The sequence below is a fragment of the Camellia sinensis genome, chromosome 10 (assembly GCF_055761805.1).
Source record: "Camellia sinensis isolate YWXY chromosome 10, ASM5576180v1, whole genome shotgun sequence".
NCBI classification, from domain to species: domain Eukaryota; kingdom Viridiplantae; phylum Streptophyta; class Magnoliopsida; order Ericales; family Theaceae; genus Camellia; species Camellia sinensis.
The window spans coordinates 152,071,873-152,093,317 of record NC_138970.1 but is presented as its reverse complement, the minus strand read 5'-3'; positions in this window follow the sequence as shown (position 1 = coordinate 152,093,317).

Here is a 21,445-nt window from a genome sequence, read left to right as displayed (position 1 = left end):
AATTCCTTAAGATCCTTATCATATAGCTCAAAAATTTATAAAATAATTACTATTAAGAAATCACTTATGTAAATTGTAATGAATTTTTCACTGATTTTTTTCATAGTAAGTAAGAAATTATCAGCTCAAAAAGTTTATTTCTTTTTTACTATACTAACATTACGTCATTTAAACAAAACTCTTGACTTCATATTTAATTACACAAAAATCATTAATGTTACACGTCCGATGTTACGATTTAGAATCATGACTGAAACAAAACTCATTTAATATTATTGTTGTCAAGTTGTATCATATGTCGTGTTGAAAAATGAAAACGTAACTCTCTAATTATGTGGATGACTCAAGTCATATTAATTGCCACATGTTAAATTTCGGAAGAAGTTTTTTTAGTTTTTTTTTTTGTCTAAAATAATACTAAAAGATAAAATATGTTCAAATAACTAATAAGATAAAATATCACATTAAATAATGCAAAATCATTTTACTTTTTTTCTTACAAACATCACATCTAATTACAAAAAAATCTAACTATTTTTCTAAATATAAAAATTTTAACCTCCTAAAATAGTCGAAAATTAAAATAACCTATTAAAATAACAAATTCCCAAACACCAGTACGTGATCAACTAGAAACTGCCTAGCGGCCAAAGAGTAGTTTATTAATTGATGGGAAGAAAATAAATGGCGCTTTAGTGGTCCCCATACATTTCGTAACTTATTGCATCTATCTAGAAATATTTATATATCACCAAATAAAATGTACCCAAAAGAATTTTTGTACAATCAATCTATTTATTTGATTAGTGGCACCATCATGGATAGACAACAAAAAAGATTTTTGTGTTGGGTGGTTACCAAAATCACCAACTCATATTCATTATTTTACTTTTCAAAAATATTATTAATTATCAAGAAGTGTTATTTAGGATTATATATGAATCAAGTTAAGTCTAATTTTAAAACTTAACAAATTTTAAAAAATATATATGTTCAAGTTTGATTTGTTTATTTTACAAGGTGATTTCAAATGTGTTTTACTAAAGTTGATGAGAGAAAAAATACTTTCCGTGACCAACATTTTGGTCGCGAAAAGTACCATATTTGGTCGCTAAAACCTTTTCGCGACCAAAATATGTTGGTCGCGAGTTGGTCGCTAAAGCCTCATCACAGATAGTTTTCTGCGACCAAAAAAGCCTTTGGTCGCTAAAAGCGACCATTCGCGACCAACTTTTTTGGTCGCGGAAAGTCCAATTCATATTAGCCAAAAGTAAACTTTTAGCGACCAAAGATAAGTTGGTCGCCAAAAGTCAGCGCCTTGACCCAAAAAAAAATAATTCTTTTGTGCTCCCTAGGACTTGAACTCCTAACCAAGGAGTCATCATGCACCCAATCGACTCTGCCACTCTGTCAATAACATACTTCTTGTTCATATTTGGCAAAAAAAATATATAACCCATAAAAATTGGGTTATATATTATTTTATAAAACTTTTAATGCCTAAATAGAAAAATAGCATGTAATTACTGTAGTATCATTTTTTTTTAAATTTATCCCGCCATAACTTTCCGCGACCAACTTTTTTTTTTGGTCGCCAAAGGGTAATCTTCCGCGACAAAAAAAGCCTCTGGTCGCCAATAGTATACTTTTCGCGACCAACTTTTTTTTTTGGTCGCCAAAAGGTGATCTTCCGCGACCAAAAAAGCCTTTGGTCGCCAATAGCATACTTTCTGCGACCAACTTTTTTTTTTGGTCGCCAAAGGGTAATCTTCCGCGACCAAAAAAGCCTTTGGTCGCCAATAGTATACTTTTCGCGACCAACTTTTTTTTTTGGTCGCCAAAAGGTATACTTTCCGTGACCAACTTTTTTTTTGGTCGCCAAAAGGTGATCTTCCGCGACCAAAAAAGCCTTTGGTCGTCAATAGTATACTTTCCACGACCAACTTTTTTTTTTTGGTCGCCAAAAGGTGATTTTCCGCGACCAAAAAATTGTGGTCGCCAAAAGTTAAATTTTAGTCGCAGAAAGTGGACTATTTGCGATAAAAAAAAATAGGTGGTCGCCAAAAGTGTTTTTTCTTGTAGTGAAATGTGAAGTAGTTATTTTCCAATGTAAACCGCCCCTCCCCCCCAAAAAAAAAAAGAAAAAAAAGTGAAAGTATCTCAATCTTTTTCTTAATATTTCTATAGTACATATAAGTTTATTGAACCAATATCACAAAATTAGTTTCGAAATATGTTCGAGTTTGACTTATATATGTCATAAATTGATTTAGAAGGAGCTTTTAACATTCTAAACAGAAGGAGAGTTTGAGTAACTTAGATTTGTGTTATGGATTTCAATGGAAAGAAACTATTGGGTTTGGTGAGTCCATTTCGATTGAATAGTTTATCTTTTAAGACTCGCTGAGTAAAGTATTCGTGCAAAAAAAAAAGGATAATCATATATTGTTAACTACATGTTTATATCACATTATATTAAAAAATAGATTATTTATTTTTAAAATTATATATTCCATCTATTTTTAATACAAACAAATGTGATCAAAGTATATAGCCACCAATTTAATTTATTAGATGAATAATCTTCTCAATAAACCTTATGTTGGGATAATATGAATCTTGATAAATACTGATTACTAACCACTCGACTGCGAGTAAGGGTATTTTGATATCTCTACACTTATGTCTAATTTTCTTAATTTCTATTGTTTATAGTGGTTTTTGGAGGGGGAGAACGACTATCTTGTATCTTGTAATTCTCTTATCATAGTGAAAATATAGCAGCTTTAAATGTAACCTTAGTTTTGAGGTAAAACTACCAATATGTCTTAATAGTTGGATTTAATTCTCATCAAGTCCTATTAAAAACTAGTCTTAATAAAACCGTTGCTAGAAATAATTTTTTGTGACGATTTTTTGCATATGTCGCTTAAAATTGACAATTAGTGACCGTTTTTTTGTCACGATTTTTTTTATAAATCGTCGCTAAAGCTTACAATTAGTATTTTTTCTGTGACGAGTTTTTTAAATTGTCGTTGAAAGTTGAAACTTAATGACATTTTTTTATGATGATTTTTTTAAACTATCACTAAAACTTATAATTAGTGACATTTTTGTGACAAAATTTTTGAACTGTTGCTAAAACTTAACAATGAGTGACTTTTTTAATAGTATTTGATCAAAAATGCCATTAATTCTCATAGGACGTATTGGACAATAAATTCACCTATTAAGATCTACACGTAAGTTCCCCTTTTATATACTTCTTTATTTATTATGAGTAATTAAAAAAATTACTAAATCTATTCATTTTCTTCTCATTTGTTAACCTAACCAAAAAAAGATAAATATTTTTTTAATTTTTATTATTATTAAACTTTTACAAATCCAAGATGAAGGAAAATGTAATGGGCAACACTTGGGCTAAATTTGTTTGAGTGAACTAATTAATTAAATGAAACTAGCATTTTAGTCCTGAGATTGCCAATTCTTTTAGATTGGGAATCATGATCTATGTTTAAATTGAGGTAAGAGTATAAGGAGTGATTAATAAAGTTGCGGTTTGGCAAATGAGTTGAGACTAAAACAGTATAAAAAGATAAAGTAAGTTAAATAAGCCAATAAAAAAAATGTTATGTTCAATCCATAATTATTTCACTTATTCTCTTACAAAAAAGTTAAAAAGTTTTTTTAAAAAAATTCCAATCGGAGCTAATTAAGCCAGACTAAATTAGTTAAAAAGTCAAAAAGTAAAGCTAAAAAAGTTATTTCCAGACGAGTCGTAAATCCTATCCAATCTTATGATTTTTATAATTTAGTTAGTTAATCTGAATATCTCCTTAATCTCTTAATTTGCATCTAATCCACCCCCTTAAGATTCGACAAATGTTATCACCATAGAAAAGAAAAAAAAAGAAGTTATTTTTAAAGCAACAACTCTAAAATTATGAGAGACATATCTGTAATGCCGTGAGTTGACAAATACATCATTGTTAGTTAAAACGAATAGAGTCAAAATAAATATGGATAAGAATCATTATTATGAGAAGATATTAGATTTACCTGATTTGATAAATTTGTCTATATCCATGGATATTATCCTTCGTCCACTATATTAAATATGTAATATATATCACATCTTTAAATATATAAATATCAAATAATTGGACTAAGGCATAGTAATCTCACTTTCTTTAAGGAAATTCAAGTAATTCTCGGTTGGTAAAACTATACCACTCCTCAATGCAGCAGAATATTACATATTAGTCTGTCTTTCCCAGGATACAACATCCCAACTTTTAGTTGTGTTGACTCCACCAACCCTGCATAAGTAGGTGAATCCAAAACTGCACCACAAAACACCTTTAGAAATTGGCTAATTATTTATGTATAAACACAATATAAAATACATATAGATACACTTACAATTCTCCACATAAAATATGGATGCACAAGCTCTAATTTATATGCATCCATAAACAAATGAAGAGTTCTCATATTTAATATAATAATAACTCAAGTAACCTGTGGAAAAGTATTTTGAGAATGATGCCACGTGGCCAAGGTGCTTTCAAGATGTCGGCCGACATGGCATGTGGGTGAGTCATGTTTACTGAGGTAGTTACACCATTGCTGAGGTTCGGTGCGCTAATGTCGGAATCTCAGATATTTGGATAGGGGACAAGAGTCCTAGATAAGAGAAGACACTTAGGCCTCATTTAACAAGTGGCTTTTTAAGCCAAAAAGTCACTAAAAAAATCAAAAAGCCAACAACTCATACAAAAAAGTCAAAGATTCTCTTTTCTCTCTACTTTTTGCACATCTTTTTTCGTAAAAAGCCAAAAAGTTATCCCAAATATACTATTTTTTTTAGCTTATATTTTAGCCAAATAGTCAAAAAGTTACGAAATTAGCCTGTTCTCAAACGATGCCTTAATCTGGATAAGGATAAGGCTCTTGAGGAGTTTATCCCTATCTAGCTAAGGGTCTGAGATAAGCATTGTACTTGAGTCCTATGAAGTGAGATTTTTATGGGACTGGGGCATTGTTGGCTATAAAAGTAAGGCACCCTTTGGGTCTAAGGTATGCTTTATTCTGTTAGTTTAGTACTTATTTGGTATCTTTGAGAGATTGTTTGACTAACTTGATCGTCGGAGTGCCCCCGGGTGAACGAGCCACCGCGGTATTCTCATCTTCTTGTTGGCAGGTGGCTGGCTTAATCTATTCTGCCGCATGCTCTCCAGTTAAGTTTCCTGTTTGGTTGTGTGGTTGGAAATCAACACCCCACATAACTCATGGCGTTTCACATAAACTATAATGTAACTCACCATAATATATGCATAATTAGTTGAGAGCGATAAACTCACACTCAAACCCTTTTAATTCACCATATTAAATTATTATATAATTATTAACTACACTTTATGACATGATGTTATACACATAAATGCACCACAATATGTATATATAATTTAATATTAAAATAACATAAGTGCCAGTATGCACCAACAATCCCCCACTAGTTTTAACACAAAAATTATCAGGCAAAAAGAGATATTATGCATCATGAAGGTGCGCTCTACATTGAACCTTCACTAGTGAAATAGTGATTTCTACTCCAAAGTTAGTAATGGTCTCAAACTTGAACTATGACTGTTTAGAGGAAATAAAGTATCACTGCTCACTCATAATAATCTAGGTGTTGACTTAAGCTTTGATGGCTAGCACATTACGACCTTGTGCTAATCCTATTATTTCATGAGTGTATTTGAGAAATAAGCCTAGAGAGCTACAATTTCACACTCACATAGGTGAAATTTGTCAAAGGTGCTCCTGTAGTTTTGACACCCCACTCATAAAGAGCTACAATTTCATTAAAAATTTTAAAACTGAATCCTCCAAACATTATAAAATAAATGCACTCACATCGTAGGAATAGAAAAAAAATAAAAATAAATAAATAAATAAAAAATTATTTGGTACATTTCTTACAACCACCATATGATTCGTTCTTCTCATTGAACCTGGTCACAGGGTCTCTGCTTCTTAGGTTGGGTATTCTCATACATGGTTCTTATATTTATATGGACTTAGTCTTATCCCTCTCGATGTAAGATATCCAGACAATCTTTTGAAATAGATTTGGAAGACGGCCACACATTTTAATTGTAACGCTCCGAAATTGTATTACAGTAGTAATCGAATAACAACATAAGATGACATAATTATCTTTCATTAACTTCCAGTTTCTTGTACAAAAGTGCACCATATGCAGATATATATTCACAAGTTTAACCCTGAATCTATAGCATATGTTACATGATGAAGAATGTAAAATGGAAGATAAACAATTAAGAGAATGCCCTAAAGGCTTACAACTTTCTAGCCAGTACTTGGTTACAACAAAATGGATTTAAATCCAGTACATTTAACGACCCTTGGCTTGTATAAAACAAATACACAATTAAACAAAAATGAAACTCTTGCTCCAAGTTCTCCTAAGCTATTGCGTTAGCGGAGGCACATCACCAGCACTGAAAAATGTTTTTCCCATATAGGGTGAGCCAAAGCCCAGTAAAAATAATCCAACACAATATATGAATTTTAACAAAGGTATAAGATGAATGCATATGCAATGCTCGTGATAAAATCATATATAACTCTTTTGCAAAATCACATTATGTCGTACTTATAACTCGATCCATTTTATCTCCATTCATGAGTCATTTCCATTTTATTTAAACAACCAAACTGAGGGTACAACTCAGTGGGTTTTTAACCAATACAACCATCACATAAATACTTCTACTTTCCATTTTACGGATATTTCGTCCGCGAGAATCGGCACCCATGTATACTCGTGGTTTTCGGGACTTTCACCCTGGACACTTCGGTCAACTTAATTCAATGGAGTATATCCCCTTTCTTCTCCCAAACATGGAGTACAACCCCTTTCTTCTGCCAACATCATACATTTACAATGTATTAAAGATATGACAACACTCAATGCAAATGGATGAGAAAATTAGTTCCAATTCACCTAATTCTCATATAATTTCTACAACAATCATAACTATTCTCCACCGATAGCCCAAAACAGATATCTCTAATAAATAGAAAATTTCAATAACAATATACATTATTATCATTTCCAAGATATGAGCGATATAACATATCCAACTCCACCATCATCATCAATATCTTCCATCACCATCATCAAGATGTGAGTGATATTACAAAACCAATATCATTCTTCAATACTTTTCCAACACATGTCAAACCCATGGTTTTAGAGCAAAACCTCATTTTCTTTCAAAATCATTTTTGGGTAGAGAAAGATATCATTTCAATTACATAAAACCCAGCATCATTCCAACTATCTTTACAAGATCAACATTTGATATTTCTAGGGCAAAATCCCCTTTTTCTTTACAAATCATTTCCAAAGGTGAAAACCCATCACTTCATCATAGATCAACAATAAACACCTTTCTACAAGCATTTCCAACAACCCATTTGAAAACCAAAACCCTAGATTTGTCCAAGATCTCAAAAAATCACAATATTATTTTAGAAATAACAAATAGCTAAGTTAAAATTCATAAGAAGGTGCGGAGAATCCCTACCTCAAACTTATAAGAGGAAGAATGAAGAAAGCCCAAAAAGTTGACCGAGACGAAATGATGATTTGCTCTAATCAAAAAGCCATCGACAAGCTCTACACTTAATCTCAAGGGAGCAATGTAAGGAGATGCTTCCAAGTGAGTAGATCTGAAGATCTTTAAGAGAAAACGTGAGTTTAGAGAGAGAAAAGAGGGACTCATGGTTTAGAGAGGGAAAAGAGAAGAAAAGTGAAGAAAAGGGTAAGTGAGGCCCTATTTATAGTGCTAGGTTTAAGTGGAATAAGGTCCCAAAGTCAACCCAAAAGAACAAGTTAAAATCCCCAAGAAGTAGGGCCCAAAACCGAACTAAAATCTAAAAAAAAAACAAACTCACAAGGGTTGACTCTTGTGTAGGTGTTGTTAACCCTTCAGGAAGAAATGACAATGCTGGCAGCAAACAAGGTGTCGACCCTTGAACCAGAGGTGTCGACACTAAATTTCAACAACCAAACCTAGATTCTGCTGTATACAAGGGTCGACCCTTCTCAGACTGGTGTCGATCCTTGAGGCCAACAACAAAAGACAAGGGTCGACACCACCAAAGCTGGTGTCAACCCTAAATTTCAGTAGCTATTCCAAGAACATAGCAGGAAGATGGTGTCGAACCTTCCAACACTAGTGTCGACCCTTGGAGCTTAACAAAACAAAGATAAGAGGGCAGTGTCGACCCCAACAAGGGCGATGTCGACCCCTGGAGCCAAAACCAAATATGAAGAGAAAAGAACGACCATCATGAATATGGTTTCTCGGATTCAAAAGCAATAAATGGATCGAGTCTAAACCCAGATCGCTATATTAATACCATCCAAAATAATATTTAAGAGCTCAATCACATAAATTTGGATTTACTGTTATAAAAACGATCACGTCTACCAAAAAAATATTTTTAGTGCTCTCACAATTATTCACAAATGTGAAATGATTTATCAAATATTAAATTTCATCAAATTTTGTAACTGTTCACCTTCTCAATTGCTACAGCTATCAATAATTAAATATAACACTATCTCATAAAATATAATTAGCGATAGAAAAAAAAATCACCTTAACGGAATATACCAATACGGTATGACAATTTTAAAGTATAATAGGATGCTTTCATTAAAAAAAAAAAAAACAAACAAACAAACAAATAGATATTCTTTATTGTTCGATCCAAATAAAATTCCATACCACTTCAAGATATGCCAAAAAACATATTTTGGTTTGGTTATAATTAGGGATGGCAATGGATAACTTACCCTGTGGGTATTCATAGAGACCCAACCCAAATACATGGGTTTTCCCCTTTTTTTCTTATCCATTGGGTAGGGTAAATGATATTCTTTAAATATCCACAGGGGATGGGTTGGGGATGGGTACCCACTAATTTCCCCATTTTTTTTTTAAGATTCACAACCAAAACTAAATATACATTCAATCTTTTTTCTTTTATTTATTTATTTATTCAGGTTCACAACCAACTTTTTTTTTTTTTTTTTGTAAGATCAACAACCAAACCTAAATATACATCCAATCTTTTTCTTTTTTAATTTTTTTTAAGGTTCACAACCATTTTTTTTTTTAATTTTTAAGATTCACAACTAAAACTAAATATATATTCAATCTTTTTTCTTTAAGGTTCACAACCATTTTTTTTTAAGATTCACAACCAAAACTAAATATACATTCAATCTTATTTTATTTTATTTGGCTCCACAATAAAGTCGAATACACATTAATTAAAATTGTCACATTATTTTTGTCAAATTTTATACATATCTAAAATTTTTTAAATTTATTTATTTATTATTTTTTTTTTATTTTTTTGGTATTGTTTGAGCTTACACGCAGTGCCACATAAGTAGCCCACTTGGACACACGCACACATGCACCAAATTTCCAAACACACTAACACGTGCACCCAAACACACTGACACATCTTCAATTCAATTCAATTAATTTTTTTTTTTTGATTCATGGAAAAACGGCAGCAAAATATATATATATATATATATATTTTATCTCTCTTTGTTACTTTGTAATTTATTAACTCGCGATTCACATCACACAATACAAATTTGAAATCACTCTATAACTTTGTTATCTTCTCTTCATTATTTACATGTAACTTTATTTATAATTTTTTATTTTTAAATAAAAATTATGAGTATCAATTTATAGTTATTTGTTAAGTTTTGATTTGTAAAAAATTTTAATTTGTTATTGTTTATGTTAAAATAAGAGATTTAACTTTTGCAGTGAACCTTAAAAAAAATAAAAAAATAAGTTGTTAACATTAAATATATTTAAAAAAAAAAGAAAAGAGATTGAAGGTATATTTAGCTAAAAAAAAAAAAGTTGTTAAGATTAAATATATTAAAAAAGAAAGAAAAAAGATTGAAGGTATATTTAGTTTTTGTTGTGAACCTTAAAAAAAAAAGTGGTGTTAACATTAAATATAAAAAATAAAAAATAATAAAAATGAGGATTAAAGTGGGTTGGGGAAAATCCAAACTCATTAAGAAATGGGAAGGGTGGTACCCATGGGGAATGAGGAATGGGGAATGGGAAAAATTTATTATAAGGGAATGGGAATGGAAAATTAATATCCACCCCATTAACCCCCATTGCCATTCCTAGTTATAATCTTGCAAAATACTCCATAACAAAAGTCAGGTTAAAAACACATGTATAGCAAAAACTTGAACACCTCCACTAATCCAAAAATCATATAACCTTTTAAAATTTCAGTAGTCCACAAGTAATTGAATTTCATATAATATTCTTGAATCGAAATATCGAATACTTTAATCGAATAGCCCATAAATCTAAATTTCGAAAGCCACAATTTCATTATTTTTAAATACCCACAAAAAATTCATGAGTTAAAATTGATTTCCCATGAGACTGACTATATAATTATGAATCAGTGATGAAAATATTTTTTGTGTTTGGAAGAGAAATAACTTTAAATTTAAAAATAACTATTATTTTCTTCCACTATTTTCAAATTTAAAAATAGTTTTTTCACAATATCATCTAATTTAAAAATAAAAAAATTATCACAGTCATCACTTACACATCTCATACACACAAGTCTATGTCAAGCCTTTTTTTTTTTTTTTTTTTTTTCCGAGTAAAAACTCAAACTCAATTAAATTCTCTTAGATGGAGCTTGCAAATTTTAAAAAAATACATCCATCCAGAGATTCATATCAATTTAACGTCACAACACCAAACAAATCTTGGTAACATCAAAAGCCACCAAGTATAAAAGTGTTCACAAATTTTATGGGAGTATAATATTTTAAATCAATTTTTAATGTAGCAAATATGCTTAAAAGTATCAATTTCTACATAACACCCTTCCACCAAAAAAATGTCTAAAATTATAGTTTTAAAAGATGACTTGATAACATTAATCTTGATAACAGACTCACATTTTTTATATTTTCAAATTCGAGCAATATGCTTACTCTTGTTACAAACAATATACGGGGGTTATTGATTCTATTTATCATAAAATAATTCTCAATTTTTATGGCTTCAATAGAACAAAAATAATCTATAGATAAATGAGATAAGTATAAAAATAAATTTATACCTGAGTGATGGATACCTCCATGTAGAAATGACAAAAATTGGCCATTAGTTTTCCTCCACCATTTGAAAGCATGTGATCACAAATTCTCTTTTGCTGCACTAGAAAGGTTTGTTGAAATCTCCATTATTTAATCTCATGTGACCAGTAGTATATCACTTAATAGGAATCACTTTTTATTTCTCCATTTTTTTTTTTTTTGGTTGGGCTTCTCATATTTTTGACTCCATCTTTGAATTTCCTTAAAATTGTTGGAGTATTTACCAAAATAAATAAGTAATTATAGAGTCAAAATAAATATGGGTAAGAATCATCACCATGAGAAGACACCCAATTTACATGGTTCAACAAATTTGCCTATATCTGCAGATATTACCCCTCGCTCACTATACTAAATATGTATTATACATCACATTTCTAAATATATGAATATACAAAGAATCGGATTGAAGCATGGTAATCTCGCTCTCTTTAAGGAGATTCAAGCCTTTATTGGTTGATAAAATTATAACTCCCCGATGTAGTAGAATATCATATATTAGCTTGTCTCTCACAGGATACAGCAGCCCAACTTTTAGTCGTATTGACTCCACCAACCCTGCACAAGTAGGTGAATCCAACGTTCTACTACAAAAACACCTTTAGAAGTTGCCTAATTATTTCTGTATAAATATAATATAAAATATATAGATACATTTATAATTCTCCACATAAAATATGGATGCATAAGCTCTAGTTTATATGCATTCAAAAACAAATGAAGAATCATCATATTTAATATAATAGTAGCTCAAGTAATTCATATAATAGTAACTCAAGTAATTCATAACCTTTCATGTAAACTATAATTGTAACTCATCATAATAATAATTAGAGTAATAAACTCAAACTCAAACCCTTTTAATTCACCATATTGAATTACTATGTTATTATTAATTACACTTTATGACATGATATATGCATACACATGAATGCATCACAATATTTATAATTTAATATAAGTGCAAGTATGCATACATATTGAAAATAACATAAGTGCAAGTATGCACCAACAAAAATGAAATTATATATACCTATTTATTTATTATAGGTAATTAAAATAAAATGTTTTTACTAAATCTATTTATGTTTTCTCATTTGTTAATCTAATAAAAAAGGATTTATTTTTGGATTTGTTAACATGTGCCTTTATGGCACATGATAAGGAAGTTTAGAAGTATAACATATCTTTTATTACATTTACTTTCATGCATAACGTATAAACAAACAAAATATCTTAACATGTACCCTAAAAGCATAAGTTAACAAAACCCTTTATCTTTTATCTTTTTAATTTACTTTTTTCTTTCTCTTATTTGTTAACCTAACCAAACATGGCCTAATAGTAGTAAACAATATCAATTGGAAATTAATCATTGGTTAGTGATAAGTGATAAGAGATGAAACATGTCATGACCCGAACTCGGCCCCAAAAGTTGGGTTCATAACCGGCCAGTAACCCGTAGATTACTGAAGGCCTCAAACGATCATACATAATATTTATACTAATGGGGCCATAAACAAAAGTGTATAATAAAGAGAAGTCCATTGAGCTGTGCCAATCATGAGCAAAATCATAGAGTTAACCACGTAACACAATAATACATATACATGCCTATCAAAAATATAAGAGCCATAGGAAAATTGTACATAGTGTTTACAACCCAAGACTATGAAAGCAAAAACATAATAAGGTCAAAGTGTGGTGTGAGTCAAGACAAAACTCCGTTTCAGAGGCATGAATCGATTGGGTCACAAAAAGGCTCCTAAAGTTGACTCTAGGGGTGTGCTCCATGCTGCTGGTCACCTAAATGTGCATATATAAAATTGGTGAGCAAAGCTTAATGAAAAATAATACAGAAAACAGTGTAAGTAAATGATCATAAGGTTCTCACAATATCCATAATCATATAAACCAAGTGGCCTTAGGCCTAAGCATATAACAAGCGGCCTCAGGCTCAATCATATATCCAAACGACCTAAGGCCCAATCATATAACAAGCGGCCTCGGGCCCAATCATATAACTTGCTGAATTAATTTGAGCATATCTATTTGAGTACTTAAAATTTGGATGTAAAACTACCACCATTAGAAAGTAGACTTCCAAGTCTTGAATTTAGGCTCAAGAACCACTTAAAACGGAGTCTGAATGAAGGAGATACGCCTTTTTAAAGTTACCAGGTATAAGCTGAAACAGGGTTGGCCGCACGTGCGCCCACTTTGACCACTCATGCGGTGACCGTTTAAACAGAATCCAATTTCATGTTTTTGTTCATATTCCGCTCGTGCGGAGCCCGTGGCCGCTCGTGCAATCTGGGCAAAATCAGCTAGGCCGAAAATTCATCAAAGGTTGAGTTTTCAAACCCAATTTCAAGCCAAGATCTTATGTAATCTTCCTTTAAAACATGAAATACTAATCTTATACAAGTGTAATAACAACTCAAACACATCAATCTTGCTTAGAGTTCAAAATTAAAGTCTCGTCTTTTCATAAATTCAAGATTTCATAACATTCAAGTTCAAAATACACATATCCATGAATAATCTTCCAACAAATCTTGTTTTCATGAATCATCTAGGGTTTGTTTCATGGATCAATCACAAGAATGAACTTAAATCAAACAAATATGGAGAGATTAGGGTTCAATTTCATGCGTTTAGCTCAAGCCACCATACAACTCAAAACTCTTGCTCAAATTCCTAATTTCTTCTTGATTGCATAACGAAGATGAGTTAGAGACAAAGATTGTAAGTAAATTAACATACCTTTACTCAAATATAAGTTTTGCCCCTTGATTCTTTTGCAATCCCTAGCTCTTCCTCTTCTTGTCTCTCTAACTCACTCTCTAAAGTTCTCAACAAAAATGAAGAACACAAGTGGACCAACATATATATGACTTAACCCTTAAATTTCCAATTTAATCATTACTAATTGTAATTTTTCAAAATTTTACCGTAAGCGTTATAAATCATGCTAATCACATATATAAAGTTGGTTTTCAAAATTTTACCGTAAGCGTTATGAATCAGTTCAAAGTTGAAATTACAACAGATATTCCTACATTCAACAGATATTATTCCAAATTCACATAATTCATATACTTAAACTTGAAAATTCATATCAAACACATAATTACATGCATAATTAAGCATAGTATGGGTTGGGTTATCACAGCCTTCCCTCCTTTAGAAAGTTTTGTCCTCCAAACTTATTTACCTTGCGTCAAATACAAACCAGACATTTCAGTCTCATATCATTCTCTTTTTCCCAAGTGGTTTCTCCCCCATTCAACTTTGCTACAGAAGCTCAACTCAAATCTCAATCGTTTAACGGTTCACAGTTTAACGATCCATCACAATCATCCAAGGTTATTCAGAAGTCTTCAGAAATGGAATGCAAATTCGTAGGTCAATCCCATGATAACAGATGCAACGTTGAAGTAGTTAATCACATGATGTTCATAATTCATATATCCCAACATCCCATAGAATCAATTGTACAGTGCGGTAACACTGAAGTAGTCGTTAGTAAAACGTATTAAATCCATATACTCCCATGTAGTTGAGGTTTTTAATCCCAAATAGTGTTCACATTCAATATAATCCGTTGTTAACAATTCCCTTAGCATCAAATTTAAAATACGATGAGCTGGATGCAACCATTCTCTAAAACCATCAAACCCATGGTATTAAGATATGTTCCCAATCAATTGGAGGTGTGGGTTTATATATTGGTCATATTGGATAGTTTATTATTGGCAGTCTAAATAAAGTCTTCAAAACATATTTAAGTTCTCGTTTTATCATTTCCCTTAATAGACATAACCTGGTTATTTATTAATAAACAATTTGTAGTCCCTCCGTAACGTAATCAAACCAAATGTAGTTATATCCCATCATTCTCAAACGAAGTTTGTCCCAAAGGTATAATCAAATCATCTAGATAAACGAATGGGCAGTGTCACAATTTGTTTTAAGTTCATCAATTCTCACAGTTATATCATAGTCATATTGTGATGGTTCATATCATCTCAAAGTCATATCAATGGGTATCATATTGTATTCAATATAACAGTTCTCAAACAAGTCCACATGTAGGCATGCAGGTTCACAATTAAGTATAGCATAGAGTTTACTATCCAGGATATTCAACCAAGTCGCGTAATCATCATAGAATTATAGTTTCGATAGTCTAGTCAATAAGAATAAGTAACATAACAATCATTCCGAGCAAAGGTATATATATATCAGTCCAAAATTAAATAACACATAGGTAAGCATTCACATCAATAAAGGTACCTTGATTAGCATTCATTCTTGTAGTAACAAGTCTCGTCATTGGTACTAATCCAGCTAAGCTAGCAGTAGCTCTATTCATAATCAATCCAGCCTAAGGACAATTTCTCACTGTATGGCCCATCTTACCACACCTATAACAAGCTCCAGAAATTCAATAACAAATTCCTCGGTGCTTTTTCCCACATTCAGAACAAATCGGTGCTAAACCATTCCTTTGGGCGAGTTCATTTTGGCTTCACGTTCCTAACTTCGATTTCTTAGTCTTTGAAAATTCCTCATTCTCATCAGTACTTTGTCTTTTTCCCTTCCATGCAGAAGATCGGTTGATATTAACTTCAGACATCAAGGCCTGATATAACACATCAACGTATTTTGTTAATTCAACACATTAGCTTTCTTTTGGATTGAGTTTCGAAGTCCTCTATGGAATAGTGGTGGTTTCATTTTTGATGGTTCGTTGAACTCACCAAATATAAATCACTAAACTACACCAAATTCTTTTAGAATAATAGCAAGTACAGGTATCGATCTACAAGGACAATTGTGAAATTAAACTAATTTAATTTTTAAATTCCTAAATCAATTTTGGTTAAAAAGATTTGAGGATGCTATGACTAAACAAGAATTAAATGAACTTGAATAATTAAATTGAATATTAAAATTAGGGTTTGAGATATTAATTTTTGGGAAAAATTCTAAGGTAAAGAATTCACCACTAACCACATGAACGAGATTTAACATCGACCATCAATTGCAATCCAGTTTGAAATACTGTAGCACGTCCGCGAGGGACCCCGCTACAGTTCGGACTCAATTCGTGTCACGGTTCTTAATCTGAACCAAAGAGTCCAAATCCGACAAATTGTTTTGAGAAAACAGATTTTTGAAAGAAGTGCCAAACATGGACTGCTTTGCCAGATACAGAGTTGCCACCTAAATATTTTAAAATGGGGAAATTTAGAAAACCCTGACTCGGTGTCAAAGGCCACGTGTCCGTCATCACCAAAGTTACCTCGGCTTGGGAACTTGGGTACGATCGGGGAAGGTCAGCTATGAGCACCCCCTCTCGCCCGGTCCGAAGACCGGCCTCTACTAATCATGATATCCAGTTTTGAAAACATTATGTGCTCTTATTCCAGTTATTAGCCTAGAATTACTATGTTATGCGCACAGCACACAAGTATAGACTAGATTGCCTAATTTGGGAATAAGCATTGCATATCCGTTTGTTTTGGAAAATGTTTTGGAATTTGCTACTCGCAAGTAGGCTAAAATACGGATTTCAACGAGTCTTTCCAACTCAGACAATCCAACCTTCACCCACAGGCATTCAAACAGTTTATCACATAAGCATCTAGCCACATGGTAGGCATTCTGTCATGGTAGCATTCACACGCATGCGATATGCTAAAGCATTAAAATACTTACATAGTACTCCGCGCCAAAACAAAGAACTCGTTAACAAACATGCATGATCCAAGTCCATGTTTAAATGTCTAATGCAACACATACAAAATGCAATTAGAATAGGCTCGGCTAACCTAAACATGGCATGTGACATGCAATCAATTGATGCACGTATTCAATTTGGAATTGAAATACAAATGCAGTTAGCATGATGTATCGAGCCCGGTGCATGCAAGACAAATGTATGAATGCACGCATGCATAGCATAAGGTATGCTAATTTAAATATGCCCTAGTATACCATCATAAGCGGGTAAATAAAAGGGAAGAAAGACGTGGGGTTGGAAGACATGCACACACGCACCCACACTTGTTACAAATTTGCCCTCGCTCGGAGGGACCGAAAGAATAATACAGTCCGAATAACAAATCAACTATCCTAGCTAATTAATTATTACAGACCCTTAATTAATTAACAAAATAAATGCAGACAGAAGGTGGCCGCAGCCGTGCCTCGGAATGCGCGAATGATGCATGCTCGGTCCATTTTGCCCGGAAACCCATACCATGCCACTACTGCCTCTGTTAATGCTGCCCTGCTCCTCTGAAAATTGCCAAAGTCTCAGGGTATCTTCAATGAGAACTGCATAACACCACCGGCTAAGTGAAATGACCACCGGCCATGGGAAATTTCCATCGGCTGCTTTCAAGTCCATCGGCCTCATATCCTTTGCCGGTCGGCATTCTTCAGTGCCGGTCGGCAGAAACTTCCTGCAGAAGCTGGTTTTTTACAGCAACAAGGACAGACAGTGCATGGCATAGAATTTCAAGCACATGTATGCGCGGGCACACTCCCTATCATGCAAGGGACTCAAGGGAGCATGACCCTCGACCCTCGGGCCATCAATTATGCATGATGGCCTAAGAGGCCAAGTTTTGCAACTTTGATATCAAATGAAATGCAAGCACAAAACACATCAAAGGGCCCCAACCCCTATCATGATTGATCAAGAGGCAAGGGATGCATGCTCAATGAAATGCAACCTAGGCATGGAGGCTACATGAACATGCAAATGAGCAATGTATACTAAGCGCGCAACCTAAACATGTAAGCAAACATGGCATGCAACAACATGCGATGATGGACTTAAACTAACCTGGATAGCTCGCAAGCATGCCAAAATCAGTGGCCATTAGATGAAAAATGAGAGTCTCGAAATGCGTGCACGCATGTACGCAAACCGAGAACCAAACCTAAGGCATAGTATGCAACTCTAACAAGGCATGGCAAGGCATGAAATATGGCATACAAGCATGTAATTCCAGCACTGAAATGTGATACAAAACAGCCCCGAATCATGGAAACATGGCACCCGATGCATGAGATGGTCCCGAAATGCAAGATTTAAGCACATGAAATGGCTTGTAGCTACATCAAGCATGCATTATTTGCTTATGACATGTGAAGACAGATTCAAGGCAGCCCCAAAATAAGCATGTTTACAGTTTCAAGCAAGGCCAAACAGCAAACACAAATAGGGAAAAACTAACATGCAAAAATGGCCCTAAATGTGAGATAAAGAAGCAAGTCACAGCTGCAGACCTCAAATAGGTAAGGGCCCTTCAACAATGTTGAAGAGGGGCCCAAAATATGATGTTTTACAGTTTATGTCAAACCACAAAAACCAACACAGGTATGGCTAAGCTCTCATGCAAGAAAAGGGCCAAAAGATGGACAAAGAAGCAAGTAGTGGTTGCTGGCCTTAAACATAAAGGGGCCCTTCAACAATGTTGAAGAGGGGCCAAAAATATTGCACTTCACAATTGATGGCCAGACCCAAAACAGTATACAAGAATGCTCAAAATGCTATGCAAAATAGAGCCAAAAAGAGAGATATGACACAAAGTATACAAAGGGTGTCTCAAACAGCCATAGACCCTTAATGAAACATGAAGAGGGGGTCAAAATAGGTCCATTTTCAGTTCGGACCAAAGTCCAAAAACAGAGACACAATAGGTTAATAAATCATGCAAAAATGGAGACCAAAGAGGGGTATAATGACAAGTGGCACATGGAGGTCCCAAACAGTGATGAGCCATTCTTCAATGTTGAAGAAAGGCTCAAAATAAGCCTATCTACAGTTTACATCATGCTCCAAAACAGATCACACATAGGCCAAAAATACTATGCAAGATTATGGCATGCAAAGGGGTAATGAGGCAAGTGCAAGATGGGGGTCCCAAACAGGGTAAGACCCTTAATGAAACAGAAAAAATGAGCTCAAAAAAATGATATTTCCAGTTATGGTCGGAGCTCAAAACAGCAAGCAAAAGGGGCTAAGAAAACTTGCAAAAATGAGCTAGAAAGAGGGAGAAATCAACTCATCCTTGAAGACCAATCCTTTGCTACCTCTTGGACCAAGAAAAGCTGCCTCCTAGCCTCTGAAAATCAGCCTCAAGGTGTTTGAATGGATGGTGGAGGTAGTAGGCTTGGAGGTGTAGTGTAAAGGGCCAAGAACAAGGGTCTTTGAACAATCTAACACACCCAAATGTAGAGAGAGAGGGAGATATAGAGACAAAGGGTGATATATATGTTATATGTATGTATTAGGTCTGATTTTGCTGAACCAAAACAATGGAGGAGGATGGGTTTCTTTTATAGAGCAAGGAAATGGCATAAAGCTTCTCAAAGAAGCTATACAAAAGGGTCAAAGGGACCAAGCTTCTAAGAGAAGCTAATGCAAAGGTGCAAGCTTCTTGAGGAAGCCAAGACAAGGGGTCAAAGCTTCCTCAAGAAGCTTTGAGCAAAGGGTGCAAAAAAGAGGGTCAAAAGGGGTGCAAAGGGTGCAAAACAAGCACACACGTGCATGGGGAGCAGAGTCTGTGCATTCCAGCTAGCACAGCTAGCATCCATTCAATCTGTAGAATACTCCGAAAGGTCATCAGCTAGCAAACTTGGTCGGTCAGCCATCTTTTCTGGCCGGTCGGCCATCTATTTGGCCGGTTGGCCATTTGTTTTGGCCGGTCGGCAGGAAAAATCTGCTCTGTAGGTCCAACTTCAAACGGGCATAACTTCTTCATATGAACTCCTTTTCAGGTCATTCTTGTGTCAAAATTGAAGCCCCGGAAGTAAGATTTCCAATGGCACCAGACTTGAATCAAAATTCCAACTGTGAAAAAAGTTATGCTTGTTTTAGTGAAGGATGCTCAGTTTCGGTCCAACCGGGATGATGCCCAACTTCAACCAATCATATCTCCGCCCTCCGGTCTCGGATTTAAGAGATTCTTGAATGAAAAATGAAGCCCCGAAAGTCTTCTTTCCAACGGTGGTGGCCTCATACCTTAACTCAAAGTGTATAGACAAATAAGATTGATTTAGTGAGGACTGCTCGTCCCTCTCTTAGCAATTCTTGCCAATCTTCTTCTCCAACTTGGCTTCTCCCCTCTTCTCCTCTTTTCTTCAACTTCAAACCCCTAATCAAGGTGTTTTGAAAGATTTTTCAAAGATTTCATCTCTATTTCATTCATTTCCACTTTGTCCTTGCTCGGTTTATCGAAAAGCGCATTTTTTGACAAAATGTGAGCCTCGGAACATCGTAGAAACTTTATTTCAAAAATGTTTTGAAAGAGAGGGTTTTAAGGTCTAAAAACCATTCAAAATAGCTTTGGTCCAAAATGGGGTGTGAAGTTGGGATTTGACCCTCTCATTGCTGAAGAAATTGAACCTTTGCCCTGCACACCTTTCATCATCGAGCAAACCATCAGTAGCGCCCAAGTCTTAAGGGCGGTCAAAAATGGGGTGTCTACAAATACCCAATATTTCACAACTACAAGTTTGAAATATTGATTAAGAGGGTTGTCGCATTCAACGTACAGGCTCGAATCATCCCGAGTAGTATGAGTTATTTGCTTTAAACTATGGTAGCAACACGACTCATCTCTCATAGCATGACTCGTATCGTATTTTGAATACAAACACAAAGAAAACTAATGTATGGAAAGCATTAAACAATCAGAGAGAGTAAAATGCTTGAAGAGATGAAAGAAACAATTATTAAAAACTTCTAAATCATCTATACATCCATTCAAACCAATTCACAATTAAAGCTTATGAAAAATTCTATTACATGGCTAGGGTTTCCTCAAACCCTAGAAAAGATGACTAGCCACTCATGGAGGAGTGAGAAGAGGAAGAAGATGAGGAAGAATCCCCCATGGAAGTGTCCTTCAAGCTTTAAGAGAAAATCCTCTCTTTAGAACCCTAGCCTCCCTTTTTTCTGAATTAATTTTCGAACCCTAGGTTTGGCTATTTTTATTTCTTTTATTCTCAGCAAAACAGATTAAAAATTCTGTGTACGCGTCCCTAGATGGGCCACTTGAGCGCCCATGTGGGCCGCACGAGCGGTAGTGGGCCGTACGTGCAGTGAAGCTTGGCCACACGTGTGGTGGTCTGGCT